Source organism: Girardinichthys multiradiatus, chromosome 9 (assembly GCF_021462225.1).
Source record: "Girardinichthys multiradiatus isolate DD_20200921_A chromosome 9, DD_fGirMul_XY1, whole genome shotgun sequence".
Lineage (NCBI taxonomy): Eukaryota > Metazoa > Chordata > Actinopteri > Cyprinodontiformes > Goodeidae > Girardinichthys > Girardinichthys multiradiatus.
In genome coordinates, this window is record NC_061802.1 from 41,585,509 (window position 1) to 41,591,284 (window position 5,776).

General features: G+C 42.2%; 2 long non-coding RNA genes across 3 annotated transcripts; both read right to left on the reverse strand.

The window, feature by feature from the left end:
• Nucleotides 1-1,325: 1,325 nt before the first annotated feature.
• On the reverse strand, nt 1,326-4,426 carry LOC124874304. Of its 2 annotated transcripts, XR_007039758.1 has the most exons (3): nt 4,291-4,426; nt 2,949-3,487; nt 1,326-2,876 (listed from the first exon to the last, which is right to left on the reverse strand). It is a non-coding gene; the product is annotated as an uncharacterized LOC124874304 (long non-coding RNA). The 2 variants fall into 2 exon arrangements; XR_007039757.1 differs by having other exon boundaries at nt 1,326-3,487.
• A 57-nt stretch (nt 4,427-4,483) lies between these two features.
• Nucleotides 4,484-5,318, reverse strand: LOC124873579. The gene is made up of 4 exons (XR_007039580.1): nt 5,126-5,318; nt 4,869-5,032; nt 4,716-4,774; nt 4,484-4,533 (listed from the first exon to the last, which is right to left on the reverse strand). It is a non-coding gene; the product is annotated as an uncharacterized LOC124873579 (long non-coding RNA).
• Between the last annotated feature and the right edge of the window lie 458 nt (nt 5,319-5,776).

Consider the following 5,776-nt stretch of genomic DNA (forward strand, 5'->3'; position numbering starts at 1 on the left):
ACCTGAACCCCATAGAGAATCTGTGGGATATTGTGAAGAGAACGTTGAGAGACTCAAGACCCAACACTCTGGATGAGCTAAAGGCCGCTATCGAAGCATCCTGGGCCTCCATAAGACCTCAGCAGTGCCACAGGCTGATTGCCTCCATGCCACGCCGCATTGAAGCAGTCATTTCTGCAAAAGGATTCCTGACCAAGTATTGAGTGCATAACTGTACATGATTATTTGAAGGTTGACGTTTTTTGTATTAAAAACACTTTTCTTTTATTGGTCGGATGAAATATGCTAATTTTGTGAGATAGGAATTTTGGGTTTTCATGAGCTGTATGCCAAAATCATCCGTATTAAGACAATAAAAGACCTGAAATATTTCAGTTAGTGTGCAATGAATCTAAATATATGAATGTTAAATTTTCATCATGACATTATGGAAAATAATGAACTTTATCACAATGTGCTAATATTTTGAGAAGGACCTGTATAAGCCTGAACGTGATATAAGCAACATAAAAATTTGTTGTAGGATTTGGCTATCTGTATAATATAGCTTTGCTATTTTTAAAACATAACGTCACAGTTCTTTTCAATCTGCCTTATAATTACTTTATTTATTTCCTATTATTTATATGATCAACATCACAACACAGTAGGCCCTTTACATGATGTGCAATTACAATTAACAGGCTGTGCGGGCCAGCTTCTACAGCCGAGGATCAGACCCACCGGGAGGAGGCCCAAGTGGCTAGGGAGAGGGAAGTCTGGGTCTTTCTGCTTAGGCTGCTGCCCCCGTGACCCGACCCCGGATAAGCGGAAGACGATGGAAGGATGGATGAATGGATGGATGGATGGATGGATGAATGAGGCTGTGCAGGCTCAATCAGTTATGTGCACTTCGCCATGATCAGGTTTGTGCACGTTCAGCAGATGATCTCACTGACAGCAATGGTATGTTGGAATGATCCAGACGCAAGACAGACGTTTTATCATAGGAGATATGTCATGGCTTTTATTTATGATTGGCTCCAAATCAGACCTTAGATAATTCTACATACTCTATTGTCTATTTTTTTATTTTTTATTTTTGACAATGCAAACCTGAACTACCTTTTCATCACCCTCATCATACAGTATTATATATTACTTCTTACAATAACAACTTACCTCTCCTCCTCAGTGCCATCCTGAATATCCCTCTGAACCTATCCCAAGAACCATTAATTAATGAATTCATTCATTCATTTATTCACTTGTGTTAATAAACCGTTCAGACTCTTCATTGTTGTCCATAATTGATACCTGCACAATGGTCATAAACAAAAACAACATGACAGAGCAGAGCCTTTAATTGTTCTTATTCCCAGACCAGGCAGGGGGGGGACCAGAATCAGACCAGAACGAAAACATATAAAACATACACAATGAACCAGTCCCGAACTGAGGCCAAAAAGTACTTTAAATACGACAGAAAAACATGATGAAGCAAGGAAACAAAGGGACCAGGTAATTAGAAGAAACAAGGTACAGGTGTGGGGATAGGCTGTGGGGAAAATAAGAAAAAACAATGATCAGACCAGGAAGCTAAGCAAAACAAAACACAGACATAGGCAAGGCCTGACATATATATGGAAAAGCAAAAGTGACTAAAACACATTATATTACATTTACTAAAATCCTTGCTTTATGACCTAATGCCTGACTATAAGAATAAAAGTTCAATGATCAGTCTATGAATCGTCCTAAAGTGGTCAAATGATTATTAGGTGAATGAATATGAAACCAGGGTCATCTCCACCAGGGTCATGCTAGTCACTCCCTCAACTATTGCCGAGTTGAGAGAATTTTCATCAGTGCAGACTGAGCATCTGCAAACCACAGCAGGAGATTTAGTTATTAAATCATTGCTGCAACATTAGAATAGCAATTTCATACATTTTATAGCAGTGGGGCCTGTGTGCGGTAAATATAGCTCAGCTCATGGCACAATTTGTTTTTTACATGTCCAAAAAGATCTGTGTAGCCTGGATTAACTGGAGATTAAATTGTGTGTGCATGTATCATATGCTTAGAAAGTTCATGTAGAGTGTGTGATTTACAGGAAATCAGATACACAACAGTGTAATGGGTCTATTAGTTTCAATTTCTTCTTGTGTTGATGGTTCTTTTTTTATGACCAAGCAGATTTGATACAAACCTTGCTCGTTCAATCAAAAGCCCCCCAATATATGTTTGCACTGACTGAAAGTACAGAGTAAATCTTACACACATAACTTATTAATTAAGGAGAGAAAATCCATCACACATATTCACAACATTACAAAGGAAGGTGAACATTAAGTTTTGATCACATTAAAATGGACCTTAATGTACATTCCCACTATAGATGATGGTGAACACATCTTACCTACTACAAGTTTAACCTTATTTTTCGACATCTATTTAGGCTTGACAGATGATCCTAAACATTTGAAAAGTACTCTACAGTTTTTGGAACCTGCAGACTGCTCCATTGGAACCTATAAGGTCAAAATCATGGTAAGTGCTGCCATCCGTCCATCCGTCCGTCCCTCCATCCATCCATGCATCCATCCATCCTTTCCTTGCTGGGTTGGTGCCTATCTTCAGTGGTCATTGGGCAAGAGGTCAAAGTCTTTGACTACAAAGCAGTGTGATATTTTCACTCGTGGACCCAAAACAAAAATTCCAATAAGTTTAGCAAGCAGACCAGCAGGCAACAATATGGTGGGCATGGCAGAGTGTGTTGAACTGAAAAGGGGACCCGAAATTTCAGCCGGATACAACAGATGGAAGTTTAAAGGTTTATTGAGATCTATAGATGTAGCTTGGCAGGAAGCCACCAACGGCAAGACCGGGAACCTCTGAGGGCAGACAGGTCAGTGGCTAAGCAGAGAACTGTGGGCAAGGTGAAGGTCAAAGAAAAAGCCACTAACCTTTTCAGAATCCCTGAGACAGTATGGGTGCTGATTTTCGGCTCCTCATTGCTATAGGCTGGTGACAGCGAGCTGATGTCACAGAGGATCTAAGACTGTGAATGAGACTCCTTGGTTTAAAGTAACCCCGTAGGTTAGTGGAATCCAGTGGTCAGGGGACAGAAACAGGGTCAAAGCCGGGGAAGTGGTAACAGGCGAAAGGATGAGGGGACTTGGGTTGAATTGGTAGATGAAGCACAAAAACAGGGTCAGACACGGAGAGGCAGATACAGGCAAACAGATCCAGGGGTTAGGCAGGAGGTGTCAGTCAGAAGGCAGAAACAAGGTTGATGTCCAGAGATCAGAAGCCAGAGAGATATCCGACAAGGGCAGGGCAGAACAGGGAAATCCAGGAGGCAGAAACGAGATCAGGCAGGCAGGGAAGGTACGCTGGACATTTACTCACACAAGGCTTTCCATAATCTGGTGCTGTTTGTCAGCCAGTGCACAGCATACAAAGCCAGGACAACAGGTGGAGTGAGTGAGGATTGATTAGGGTGCTGGCAGGGGAGAAGCAGGTGAAAATAATGTTTTAGATTGCTTCTTCACACAGAGGATCAGAGGCACAGGTGGTGCACACAAACAGACCCTAATCATAACAGCAGAGGTATTGTACAAAATCAAAGCAATATGGCCAGACTTTGGAAACCACACTTGAATGTAAAGTGTCTGAGATAAAACAAGATGTCACAACCAATGCAGCGCATACAGACGAAGACAAAGCTTGCATACATTTTTTTTTTTACTGCGTCCTGTCTGGCAGAGTAGCACTCAGAATTGTTGTCTGAGTGCCAAGAAGAAGCCCAATAAATTTACTTTCACAAGTGGAGCATTACGGCTAATGCTATAATCCTCTGCTTGATATTTATAAAAGAAACTTTATTAGAAACTGTTTAGGATAATTAGGCCCTGGAAGGGCCTATAGGCCCGAGGAGGAAGCCTGCAAGGGCCTATTGTAATCGTAGTGTTTCTTATTCTTTCTTTCTTATTTCGTTCTGTGTTTGCGGGGCAATTTGGGGACTTTGCCAAGCCCCTAGATGCACAAGGTTTTACCCAAAGTTGTTCCCTGACGAAAAGTCTTATTGTTTAATGTCATCATCGGTGAGCGTGACCAAACATCTTAGCCACGCCCCCAAACATGAGATAGGCCGAACTGTAAGTCGTAGAGATCTGAAATTTGGCACATTGGTAGAGCTCCTCAAACCAATAAAACAAGTCTCTTGTGGGTATATCCTAAAACGCACAGGAAGTTGGCCATTTTGGATTAAAGGCAAACTTTTGGCCGTTTTTCACTTTTACTCACCTCTAACTTTAACAAACCCCAAGCAGAAGCATGACAGAGCACAGAGGTCCATGCCCCGGCAAGCAGCCACCTGGAGTGAGCCAGCACACATCAGAGCACCCTGCCCTGGACACCGAGAACCACAAGCACACCAGCGGGCAGAGACACCAACCACTGGCAAGTGGTGTGGCGGGGAGGAAATAGGCCCCACATTTGATGGGGGGCCTAAGCTGATCCAGGAGAGGGAGCAGTCTAAGACCTAACCTGACACAAAAAAACAGGCACACACAGTCACAATCACACATACACATAAGGAGACTCACCCATGCACCCAATGTAAAGACACACAACAATGGATGCCATCCTCTCCCTCCGGATAGGGGTTCATGCAGAAAAGAGGGGTCTACCTGGTCTACCGACCCCACACTAAGACGGGGCAAACTCACCCAGCAAGAGGTAGCCCATGTCGCTTGCATTGATGAAGTGGAAAATGTGCTTGAAAAAGCTGAAAACGAGTTAAAATAAGCTTTTAAAAGAATCAATTTCCTGGAAGCTAAAACAGACAACTTGGAAAATCATGAAAAGGAAAAAAAACCTACACGTCCTCGGTATACAAGAGGGAGCAGAAGGACGGGACTCACTATTCAGCTATAATATCAACTTGTTACCAAAATGGCTGAAGCAGCCACCCGGGAAGACCTTCACCCTGGAGTGGGTCCACTGCACATTGACCTTGGCGAAACCAAACCACAACAGAGTGGTGCTAGAGTTCAAATTTCAAGAGAAGAAGTTTGTCTATCAGGAAGCAGGTAAACAAGTAACACTTGATGGAGTCAACATAATGTTTACACAAGACCTCTCTGCAGAGACAGTTCGCATCCTTTGGGGCTTTCATCCTGTCATTAAACATCTTGTAGACATCAACGTCTTCTGCGGATTCCTACACAATGCCCTTAGGTTCAGGGTCCTGTACGTCCTATATGTTTCTAGAATTGCGCTGCTCAAGATGGCATCAGGTTCGAGTAGCTCTGTTACATTTCATTCTGATTAATTCTTTTTAGGAACTCAAATTCCTCTGGTGGTGGGTAAAAATAAATTTTTTTTCTGGATGATTATCCTTTCCGGTATCAGGTGCTGTGCAGCTGGAAAGATTTTAACTCATACTTTTAAACTTTTGGACATTTGTTATGATGCGTTACTATGGCAACGTTTTTTTTTTCTTCCTTTTTTTTGTTTTACAACCGTGGAACAGCTGATTAATATCTCAAAAGCTCAAATAATTCTTCAACTACCACCCCAAATTCCTGATGAGTTGAAAAGAAGGCACCGTGAATGCAAAGAAGGAGCATTGAGAAGAGAGAGGAGGAAGTTCAAACCATCTGTTCCATCGATCATGATGTGAGATCGTTGGGAAACAAATTGGATAAATTAGCCCTTGACTGAATGTGCCTCTTACAGGAGAAATAGCCATATGGGACATGACACAAAAATATCACATCGGATACTC